This window comes from Siniperca chuatsi, linkage group LG2, assembly GCF_020085105.1.
Source record: "Siniperca chuatsi isolate FFG_IHB_CAS linkage group LG2, ASM2008510v1, whole genome shotgun sequence".
NCBI classification, from domain to species: Eukaryota; Metazoa; Chordata; class Actinopteri; order Centrarchiformes; family Sinipercidae; genus Siniperca; species Siniperca chuatsi.
In genome coordinates, this window is record NC_058043.1 from 32,203,234 (window position 1) to 32,215,330 (window position 12,097).

At 38.9% G+C, this 12,097-nt stretch overlaps 1 protein-coding gene across 13 annotated transcripts in view; it reads left to right on the forward strand.

The window, feature by feature from the left end:
• Positions 1 to 12,097, forward strand: part of nfasca (neurofascin homolog (chicken) a) — a 167,815-nt gene that overhangs the window by 79,492 nt on the left and 76,226 nt on the right. For all 13 annotated transcript variants that reach the window (XM_044212838.1, XM_044212828.1, XM_044212882.1 and 10 more), the window contains one exon: positions 5,512 to 5,575. The gene's annotated coding sequence lies outside the window, so the exon portion shown is untranslated. The remainder of the gene's footprint in view (positions 1 to 5,511; positions 5,576 to 12,097) is intronic.

A 12,097-nucleotide genomic window follows, 5' to 3' on the forward strand; every position in this document is an offset into this window, starting at 1 on the left:
GCGTGTCTTCTGGATTAGATTTGAGCTCATTAACGCAGAGCTGTTCAGCAGCTAACTCTCACATTTCAGAGCCCCTCACCAGCACATGAATGCATCACAAGTCAGAGTTCACGCTTTCAACTGCATTACCACTCAAGGATAATGTTGTCACAGATGTTATCACAAAACATATTTGCTGTGATGAAGGAGAAACAGATTTAACAATCTACAGCACTGCTGTATGCTTTAGAAAATGTAAGTAATAAAGAAGAGAATATCTGATTTGTAGGGATAAAACATGAAATAAAAACCAACCAACCAACCAACCAACCAAACAAACAAACAAACAATCTGGTAATGGAACCCAAAGCTAAAATACTTAGTTAAAGGACGACAAACTGTAATGATGCAAATAATAGTGAACAAATTTAGAAACATAATCACACTATTTCTGTGCTTTACTGAATATTGAATCTGGATTCATAAATACTACTTAATTTGATGTTACACACAAACATTAACTGGCAAACCCCTTTAAAGATCATCTGTACCAAATGATGTCATTGTCACAGACATTTCCCCCACAACCTCTTTAGTATGTGACCCGTGACCTTCTTAGTGTGTGTATGAGCTATTTATTGCCATGACCTCTCAGTATGTGCGTGTGTGTGTGTGTGCGTGTGCGTGTGTGTGCATGTGTAGCACAGTAATGGACTAGGTTCAAAGGCCATAGCTGAAGGGTGATAGGGAGGTTGGGGATGCATGGCGGGGTGGGAGGTAATATGCATGTATCGAGGTGTACATATAACACACACATGCACACACACGCCTCTGGGACAGTCATTAGTGAATTGGTGAGTGCTAGACCTGTTTTGGATCAGCAGGGAATAGCGGGTGATAGACTGGATATCAAAGTGCCCCCCCCCCACACACACACACACTCCTTATTGTCCCATGAGGCTGTTGAAAACAGGTCAGAGAGGTCTGGGGTGTGTTTGATGGAGAGCATTGACAACATTCAGTGTCTTTACTATGTACGATCTGTGTGGAAACACACCTAGTTTACTGTTGGACACATGTTTATACTATTCATTTAGACAGAGCTGGCATGGTGGCTTCTTCTGTCATTTAATTTTAAAGGAACACTCCAACATTTTAGCACAAATTTGTTATCTTACCCAGAGTCAGATGACAGGATCGATCAGTTTCACCTCTGTGAATCTGGTACACAGTTATGTTTAGCCTAGTTATGGGTAAGACAGCAAAATGTGTTCCTTTAACACTAAAAGTACACAGAGAGGCATTACCAGACTGCTAGTGGTAGTGTTAGGCAAAACTGAATACAGAAAATAATGTACTGTAATGCCATTAAGACCAAATGTTGCTCAGTACACTCAGCTTCAGTACACCAGATACACTCTAACTTGTTGAGAGTCGATATTTTACAGCAAGTACTTACTTAATCTTAAATTAATGATAACGGTATGAGCTTCAGAAAGTACAGTGAATTAAATCAGCTGACTGATTACAAAGTGAATTGATTTTTTAGTGCTAATTACATTTAATTATTACATGGCTTTGTTGAATACTTGACTCTGACTGGTCAATTACAGCATTCTACGGTCTGTTCTTTCGAAAGAGCAGACCGCTGCTATGAATAACAGACCGTTGCTATGGACGCAGATCATAGACTCTGGAGTCCAATCATATCAATCCGCAGAAATAAGTCCTGCAGCAAAGAAAAATGTTTTAAATAAAAAAATAATCAATATTTGGTGTTGAATTGCTCGTTGTACATTATCCCTTACTTAACAAACCCCTTTGCGCCATTCTAACATTGTAGTATAGACATTGTTGAGTGATAGCAGTGATAGCTCCATGCTAGCATTTTAGCATGCACTGTGTTTTATCATAGTATACTGCAGTACTGTTTATTGGCACTTACATACTTATGTAAATGTTTTTATTTGTGGACTGAGATTAAGAAAGAGCAGTCCTGTGGAAAAATCAAGCGAAAGATGAACCTCCACAGACCAGCTGGCTGTTGCTCTCTGATGATCTTTCAGGCTGTGGGTATCCTGCTGATCAAGCTGATTGAAGTGGTAACTAAACAAGTCCAAAGTAAGTAAAGTCTAAGTATAAAATAATACAAAATGGAAATACTCAACTAAAAGTCAAGTAAAAGTAGGCTACCTCAAAATAGTATACAAATTCAATACAGAAGTAAATGGTGAATGGACTGCATATATATAGTGCTTTTCTAGTCTATCGACCACTTAAAACACATGGCAACATTCACACAGACACACATGCATATACTGATGGCCGTGGTTGCCATGCAAGGTGCCAACCGGCTCATCAGGGGTTCAGTGTCTTGCTCAAGGATACTTTGACACTCTCTCTGGAGGAGCCAGAGATCAAACCACCAGTCAACTACTAGAAAAAACCAGTCTTCCTCCTGAGCCATGCCACCCCAGTACTATTCTTACTTTCCACTTCTGGTATCAAAATGGCTTTTACGTGATCGTCATGGTTCAAATTCGAAAGGAATTTACAATTAGAATGTGGACCATGCTAATCCACAGTAACCTCACAGTCAACCCTCACCTTAAACCAGTGAGCCAAAACAGAAATTTTCAAATATTTATAATTTTTTGATATTGTGCTGCTGCAGTGGTCAGGTCAGTTTGACAATGTTGTTGGGTCAGGTTCAGTGCTGCTGCTAAACAGGATTACGAGGAGAGTCTCTGCTGTATCTCTACTATATCAGTAGTATTGCACTGCACTGCAGCCTCACTCACATACACATTCTCCTCAAGTAGGGCATACTACTACTATGCCCTTTGGTAATGCACTTAACCCAGTTAAACATTTCTCCCCCAGATGTTCAATATGTGCCATACTGTAGTCAGGGGTGTGTGTGTGTGTGTGTGTTTAAACACATATTCACATAACTCTTCAGTCATCAGATCGAGTTAAGGATGATGTAACAGCTCATAAATAGTGATATTTGGAACGTTTAACCACTCTAAATATACTTTTCATAATGCAGCTGAGTACATTGATACAGTATGAAGAATTTCATCGTAAAATTAAGTAATCCAAACAAAAGGAAATCTCACTCTTGCTGTGTTTAGCCATTTAAGCAACATTTCTCAGATTTTCAACCATATCCACATCAAAGCAGTGGCATATTTGTAAAGTCTCCATTACATTAGGTTACTGAGTTAGACCCAACATAGCCCTCAGTAGATACATGCAGAGAACATTATGTTTTAGATTTTTTTTTTATGTTTAGTAACATCTCACAATGGTCAGAGAAAATTTGGTTGCTGAGTTTGTTTAAAAAATGTATGTCACTTTTACATCTAGTGGATGTGCAGTGCTGGGGACTGAAATTTGCTGTCTGTTCATTTTCACAGCAAATGTTAGGCATGTTAGGGGTTTACAACTGAATTTAAAAAAAAACAAAATATGCTGTAATGTATGACTAGGTACAAATAGCTAATTAGCTGAGATATTATAGAAAATGCTTTAAAAAGCAATGAAAAGCTTGCAAGCAAAGTTTGCTTTGTAGTGGATTCAGTGTAAAAAAACTGCATTTATCAATCAATGCAATTTTAATCTAAATGCAGTTTTGTCAAAAAAGACCAATATTGTTGGTGTTTTGAAACTCAACTGTTGACTTTCAAACTATCAACAGTGAGCTGGGAAGGCATTTAGAGATTTGAAGGTGCTATTGGGTGCTGTATAAAATCAGGAAGTGTAGCTTTAAAGGTGAACTCCACTGATTTTAAACATCAAGTCTGTTTACAAGTCTTGGGGAGTACTACTGCATATGCGAAAAAAAGTTGTATAAAGCCTTTAGTGTCTCCAGAGGGAGCTGTGTGAAGTCTGATAAATTGGCACAGATGCATCGGTTGATGCTGAGGACTACAAGTTTGAAAAAGAAACATAACTGAACGAAGTGAGCTTACCAGACCTCTGTAAGCCAAGCACACCCAAATCTCTGACTGAACTGTTGGTGGTTGAGTTGCATTGTGGGTAATGCAGACACCAGGTTTTGACAAGGAAGAAGAATGCCTGCAATAAAAAAGGCAGTATCTCTGGTTCTGCTTGATTTTTATACTTAAAAAAAAAAAGTCCATTGTGAGTCCAACAATGTTATAGGAGTGCAATGATAAAACAGTGGAGTAGTCTTTTAATGGTAGTTATTTCATTTTTAAACAAATCTTTAACAAGCAGCCCATAACAACATGTAACATATAATAACAGAAAATCAGTCATTTGTGTGGTGGAAATGGATGTATATGAAAGCATCATTTTGTTGCAGCCGAGTGTGTGAGTGTGTGGTTTTATTGTATTGACTGAAAGATTTTTGTCACAGTAGCACAAACTTTTTTTTTTTTTGTATTGTGTTTTTGTGTGTGTTTTATATTCTCATAGCGGCTTTTTCAGACCTCCAGGCAGACTGTGTTAGTGTGTGTTTCTGTGTATGTGTGTGCACACAGCAGCAGCAACACAGACAAGAAGGACAAAAAGAAAGACGGAAAGAGCATCCTGTGATCCCGAGGGCAGCGGCTGGCGTACCGACGTGCTCTTTGAAAGCATAAACACATAGTTGAAGAAACAGTCTTGGGGCATGTGTGTGTGTGTGTTGTTGTCTGCTCTACTATATCTTCTGCTTCTTCCTGCGCTCAGACTAACAAAGACTAATGAGCAGTCAGCACATCTGACTGGAGTCTTCTCTTCAGACTTATTCTATTGCAAACTGTCTCTCTTTGCACAGCAAACTTGAGCTTGTTTAGCTGTAAACATTTTCAGTACTACACCATGGCCTGTCAAGGGGTCCAGTCAGAGTGACGCACAATGGCATTGGCCATTACATTGGCTCCCTGTTTGTTTTAGGATTGATTTTAAGATCATATTGATTACTTTTAAGACTCTTCATGGCCTGGCTCCAGATTATATTTTCATTTCATTTTAATCCTGAACCTTCTCGTAGTTTGAGATCTAGTTTGAGATCTTCTGTCTGTTCCTGAGTCCAGGATGAAAACTAAAGGGGACAGAGCTTTTGCTATCAGGGCCCCGAGGCTCTGGAACAACATGCCCGAAGAAATTATGTTGTCTGAGTCAGTGTCTTTTTTAAGTCTCTTCTCAAAACGCATTTTTATTGGAAAGCATATCCTGATCCTACCTGTTTATTTTATAGTTTTTATGTATTTTATTTATTTTATTTTTTATCATTCACTGTGGTATTTTATTTCTCTCTCTGTGAAGCATTTATTCACTTATTTTGTTTTGATAAGTGCTCTATAAATAAAGTTTTATCATTTTTATTTACCTCTGATATGAGCACAGATATTGCTTGATTCGAATAATATAATAGCGGACATTGATTCCATATCTGTTGAACTTTGGTGTCAAGCTTTATGTTTAAGCTGATAAATAAACTGTATGTTGTCATTTGTTTTTTCAAGCGGATTCAAGAGGTTGTAATATTGTTTATTTGCTTTCTTTGTGTCTCATCAGGTCTGCTAAGTGGTCACAACAGAGAGGGTGGACAGACAGACGATAAGTGTCCACATCAGTGAACGTAAGTCAGTGTTTCTGTTAAATAAGTGCTGCATGTTAGAGTTGACTATTCACAAGAATAGACTGTGTAGACCACTAGGAGACTATTATATTAGTAATGTACATTCACAGTGATCCCCTCCGCCACCCTGATTGTTTACATTTTCTTCAAGCTCACGTATGAGGCAAAATACATTTTCATTTGTCAAAGGTTGCTTCATATCATTTGTAAAGTCTTACAAAATAAGTAATGCATATACATTGGACAACAAAACTCTACTTTGTACTCAGTGATGCCAGATTGGACTGAAAAAAAGTAGCCCAGTCAGAGTTTAGAATCTGCTCAATCCTCAGAAAAGTATCCCAATTTTTCATTTAGGAAGGGCTTTGTAAGTGTGTTAGTGTATGTGTATATTTATATGTATATGCATATAAATATATGTGTAATATGAATCTGTCTTTATCAGTATACCCAACTGGCAGCGGCAGACGGCCACCCACCCTGAGTCTGGTTCTGCTTGAGGTTTCTGCCTCTTAAAAGGAAGTTTTCCTTGCCACTGTCGCCAAGTGCTGGGAATTGTTGGGTCTCTGTAAATAATTTTATAAAGAGTACGGTCTAGACCTGCTCTTTAGGAAAAGTGCAATGAGATAACTTATGTTATAAATTGGTGCTATATAAATAAAATAAAATTAAATTTAATTATAATTATAATAAACTTTATTTATAGAGCACTTATCAAAACAAAGTACAAAGTGTTTCAAAGAGAGAGAAATACAATACCACAGTGAATGATAAAATGCATTACAATTATTATTTTTTTAATAGACAGCTCAGGTAAGATCAGGATATGCTTTCCGATAAAGAGACTTAAAAGAAGACGCTGACTCAGGCAACCTAATTTCTTTGGGCATGTTGTTCCAGAGCCTCGGGGCCCTGATGGCAAAAGCTCTGTCCCCCTTAGTTTTCATCCTGGACTCAGGAACAGACAGGGGACCCCTGCCCGAAGATCTCAAACTATGCTAAATTAGTTTGCCTAATAAATAATAGGAGTCAAAAAATCAAATAAAACTCTCTTACATAATGTTACATCAAATGTTACATGTTCAACATTCACTCATATGAACAGATGTACGTCTTTTATCACAGAGTTATGACAGAATAAAAATTGGAATAGAAATTTTTTTCTAAATGGTTGTAATAAACTGAAATTACATTTGGTTTTGTTGGTCGTCAGTTATAATTGTGTGTCAAACTGAGCCTACTTAACTCAGTGTCCTGTCAATCTCAATCTTACTACTCAGATAAGACGAGGGGCCGATTTATTGGAATATATCCTAACTTTTGATTGGTGCCCAAAAAAGTAGCCCAAATTACCCCAAACAATTTTGACCTGTACAGTGTGGAAGTCTGACCAATCACAGACTCATATTTATTACAAGTGTACAGGGTTTGTATTTAGAATGATCTGCTCAACAGGCTCACATGTTAAGATTTTTTGTATCCATGTTTTTAGTGTAAGTGGTTGTAATTTCAGCAGGGAAGGGCCACCAACTAACAGGAAAAAGCATGAGACACTGGCGTCATTCTGGGTGTATATTACCTTCCTGTGGTAGCTTTTTTTAAAAAAACAATTTGCGATTTACTTGCTGGCTTGCTTGTACCTACAGTATGTGTTTATGTGTGTGTGCAGTACTCCCAGTAGTCATGAGAGAACTGTGGCACTGAGGATAATTGTGTGTGATGGGCAGAGGGCTATTTTTGTAGAACAAAATTGGTGATGCTGTGTTGGGGGTATATATGGAGGTCAGAGAAGTGATTGCATTAATAATGTGTTAATGCCTCCAGCTTAGCCACTGTCTCAGAGAGATAAAACAAAAATATTTAGAACAATCTTTTTCAGCAAGAGGGTAAAGAATTTGATTATTCACAGACTGAAATCCGCCCATTGCCGATAATAGTGGCCATAGGTGATGTATACTACCCTTATCCAATGAATAAATGATTTGCAAAACCCCCATTTTTGTTGGTAAGGTTACAAATAGGAGTTTCCAGTTGACTCAGTCGAATGCTTTTTCTGCATCAAGTGACAGAATCAAGGTGTTTAATTTTTGGAGAGTTGAAAGCTGCATTTAGGACTAGAAGCTGAAGCTTTAGCTAATACGAAACAGAACAAGGATGAGGCGCTGCACACACAAACACAAGCATCCATGCACACACAAAGATACAGACCTGCTCTGTTTGCAGGCATGGGCATTAAAATTCATATGTACTCCACATGCATAATTACAGACACAATCATTAAATGGGATTCAAGTGTGAAATGAGGGATATTTTTTTTGGGACATGTTTACACACACACATATACACACTAAAATGCACTCTCAAAATCTACATGTAAAACTGTAATTTCATCTCCTCAGCCCTGTTTCCCTATTTGTCCCAGAAGAGCACCATTAGCACTCAGCATCATCCAAAATGACTCTCCCAGTGCTGGAAACAATGGAATAGTGGCAGTTGGTACAAAGACTGTGTGAGTGTTTGTGTGTACTGGGTTGGGGATGAGAATGACTGAATATAAATGCTCTCTCTGATTGAAGAAATTCTACTTTTCAGTACTGTAGTGTCTATAATATATCCTCTTTAAAAGAGCTCCCTCAAAGAGCAGATCCTTTTTGGCCAAATAACCAGTTTTAATAAATGGTTAATTCCTTGCAAGTCTCTGAAACCAGGAAAATAATCCTAAAACTAGCCCAAATGAAAACCTTCAGCAGCTGAATCTGCCTTGTGTTTGCAGCTGTAATAATCAAACCGCAATCATGGTAATTGTGCATGCCTTCACAGTTAATTAGATGGTGAGGATTTTCTTTAGCTCTTGCATTTTAAGCAGCCTCTCTTAAGAAATATAAAACCTGTGAGGGCTATGATAAGAAATTTTGTTTTAAGATTAACTGATTCATTCTACATTTGGCCTGACAAGACTGGCAAATGTAATTTACTTCAATAGACTTTACAGTACCGAGACATTTAGGATAAAAAATATCTATAGTCTAAGTGTGTATTAATGGGATTTCTTCATCCTCTCATCTTAAATAATGGAAGAAGTCATATAATATTTAAAGATCTGTTTTCTTAACAGTCTCATTTAGCAAATTTATGCTAATTCCCTGCAGCTTCTAGAAGTAGGTTAACATCTTTCGTAGTTTACCTTTCCACTCTGATCACGCTTCTGGCAAAACTTATGGAAGGTCACTGAGCAGTGCTCACTGATACACAATACATACTGTATACACAAAATGCAAATTACCATGTTAATTTTAGAAATAGCCTGCAACAGGCCAGTCTGTTTCTGTTGGAGCCTGTAGCACAAGATGCACGAGGGAGAGGCCAGACAAAATCCCATCCATTTTGTCTAATGGCTTCTATGATGCACTCATTAATGTAATGTTCGGAGAAGTACTCAGTGTGTGTTTGTGTATGTGATGATAATGTGTGCTTGAGGTTGTGGAGCTCAGGCTAAACTAAGGTAATTCTGACCTGGTTGTGTTTAAGGTTAAAATGTGAAACCTACAGTCGAGTACACTACCACACTGTCAGTGCAGCCAGCCAAACCAAACCTGCCAGCTTGGTGCAGGACTTGTGCATGAATGTTTGTGTCCCCCAGACTACCCTGTGAAACCATTTAGCCACACACGGACCCTTTATTTCTCAGAGCCACTGCCATGACCAGGACTGTGCCAGTTCCTCTCGACTGACACCAAGCGGGGGCAAAATGCTGTTCTGCTGTTGCTGCCCTATGACTGGGCCCTTGAAACAATGTCAACTAGTGCCAGATTAAAAACAAGTTAACCTCAATTCTCCCTGATTTGGTAGTATGGTATATGGTCCTTGGCCTGAGCAGAGTGTAGACAACTATGTGTCTCCTCCAGCACATTTAGAGTTGTCAGCCACTTCCATCATCCACCTGCTGGGGAGGTCTTACTCCTGGACGATATCAGCCAGATAATGGCCTGATTTATCAAACATGGGGCAGGCAGGCATGGAGCACGGCAAATCGTCATTCTATCCTGTATATTTTGGCATATAGAGACAACACTGAAGGCTAGGATAAAAGAATTTGTCTTCTCTCACCTAGTTTTACAACATTTATGAAATGCTCCGTGATGCTTTGGGTGCCATGTTGTTGACATTCCTGATCCTGGAAGTCTGCCTCTGGCCCTTCCTGATCAATCCCCATTGCACGTCATGCAGGTTTTGAAACACTAAAAGCTATTATTGGTCGAAGTTCAACATGCAGTCTTACTGTATATGTCTCCTGGCCATGTAACAGGAATTTAAGGCACCATAATCACCTAATCTGACTAAAAATGAAATAGTTAAATAAGTAGGAGGGAAGATTGCCCTGTGTAAACCATCTGGAAAATGTTGCTCTTCCATAACGAGCAGCCTCCGTTTATCTGTGGATGTGTGTGTGAATCTATAATTTGCTTTCTGCCAGAAAGTCAATCTGCTGCCAACTTTGGACCTTGCCTCTCTGTGTGTAATAAACCTCAGAATTAAAGCTACTATCGTTGTCAATAAATCAAAAATTCTTGACCCACCTGTTGTCCACATTTCACATTGTTTACCTCAATGTTCCCTCAACTCCCCTCAAATCTCCCCAAAAATCAGCATTATTCACATGGTGTTGTTTTCATAGCTGTACTGTGAAACCTTGGGGTATAAGGACAAGATGAGAAGAGCTGTTAAAGTCCAAATGAGACACAACAGCAAAAATACAGTATTTAATACTGAGTCTAGCATTATCATTATATTTACCTCCAAACCACCTTGGCGTGATTATTTACAGTCTAAGCCTTAGCTTTGCTTTACCCAACTGTTAGTTGTATACTAACCTTTAGCTTCATTGTCTGAAATGGATAGATAGTCAGGTCCAACATTGGTGTTGTCGGAATGGATTTTTACAAAGTGGTTCCAATATTCTATTCCACTCATATACTGTATGTAACTTGAGTGGACGTAACATTAGACTCCTCTCATACAATCAAATCCATTACAACACAATAAATTACTTCAGCTTTAAGAATTACCAGACTTGAAACAAACCTCTATGACACATGTCGACAACTCCTGAAAATTATAACCTACACAGAGACCGTATTTGTTGCAGGGCTGCTGGGTTTTTGTTGCATTAGATTGTGCAATTGTACCTTTCCCAAGATTTCTGATCACTGTCTACTGTATGTGCTGGTGTGTCTTTGGCACGACTCCTCAACATTCTTGGGAGCCTCTGTCATTTCTAGTGCTGATATAATGCCCAAGTTTCATATTTTGGGAAATATTACTCGCTTTCTTGCTTGAGTTAGATTAATACCACTCACATATACCGTCCTCTAAAGCTCACTCATTAACATGTTATATCTCGTTTGTTTAATTTGTACAAAACCAAAGTGTAAAAACAACAAGATGTAGTTTTATGGGGAGTTTTGTGGGGGACTATTTTGTGGCCGGGCGCGGTGACTCTCCCCAAAGTGAATATGCGTATTCCCCAAAATGTCGAACTATTCCCTTAAGACAAATGTGTAACATTTAAGACAACTCTTGGGCTTGAAAATGTCTTTGAAATTCTCATGTGATAAACATTTAATATTTGTGATCAAATGGTAAAATAGTTGGACATCTTTTTTTTTGTAAAATGGGCCTCAGGTTTTTGCTGCCTGCATTTTAGCTGCTATTTTCCACTGCCATGTGTGGTAATGTGTAGTACGCAGTATGTGATGTTCACTGACCCTTTTTCTCGCCTGAATGTGCACTCAGCCTCAGTCAGTGTATCACTGTGTGCTATCATTTATAATGCACTGCAGTGTGCAGAGAGGGTTTCACACATGGAGCGAAACACTGACCTATTTCGGTCATTCGTCATTCTTTCTCCTCTCTGTCCATGTCTCTCTCTCTTTTTCTTTCCTCTTTATCTTGATTTCTCTCTCTCCATGACCTTTCTGCTGGGAATAGATCTGCAATTCAAAGCAGATTGAGATATGGCTCGTATTGGACTGTGTGGCTTGCGCTTTTCCTAATCCCTTCCCTCTACTGTTCTTCCTCTCTGGTGTGTGTGCGTGTGTGTGTGTGAGTAAGTGCCCGTGTGTGCTGAAAAGAGTTCAGTAATTAACAGAGATGGGGAGACACTGGTCAGGTCTCACAACAGCTGGGCTGCAGAGATATGTGCTTTTATGTGTGTGTGTGTGTGTGTGTGTGTGTGTGTGTGTGTGTGTGTGTGTGTGTGCATGTTTGTGAGGAATGAGGGTGTGTCTGGGCGTGTCTTCATCCATCTGTGACCATGTACTGTACCTCCCTGTGTGTCTGCATCAATGCATATTTTGTGTTTGTGTGTGTGTGACTGACACCTCATGCCAGCCAATGCGGGGGTATTGGCTCCCCAGGGGCAGATTAGCTATTTAGTTGAATAGTGTTGGATTGACATACCACCAGATGGTTTATGCGTGTGTGTGTGTGTGTGTGTGTGTGTGTGTGTGTGTGTGTGTGTGT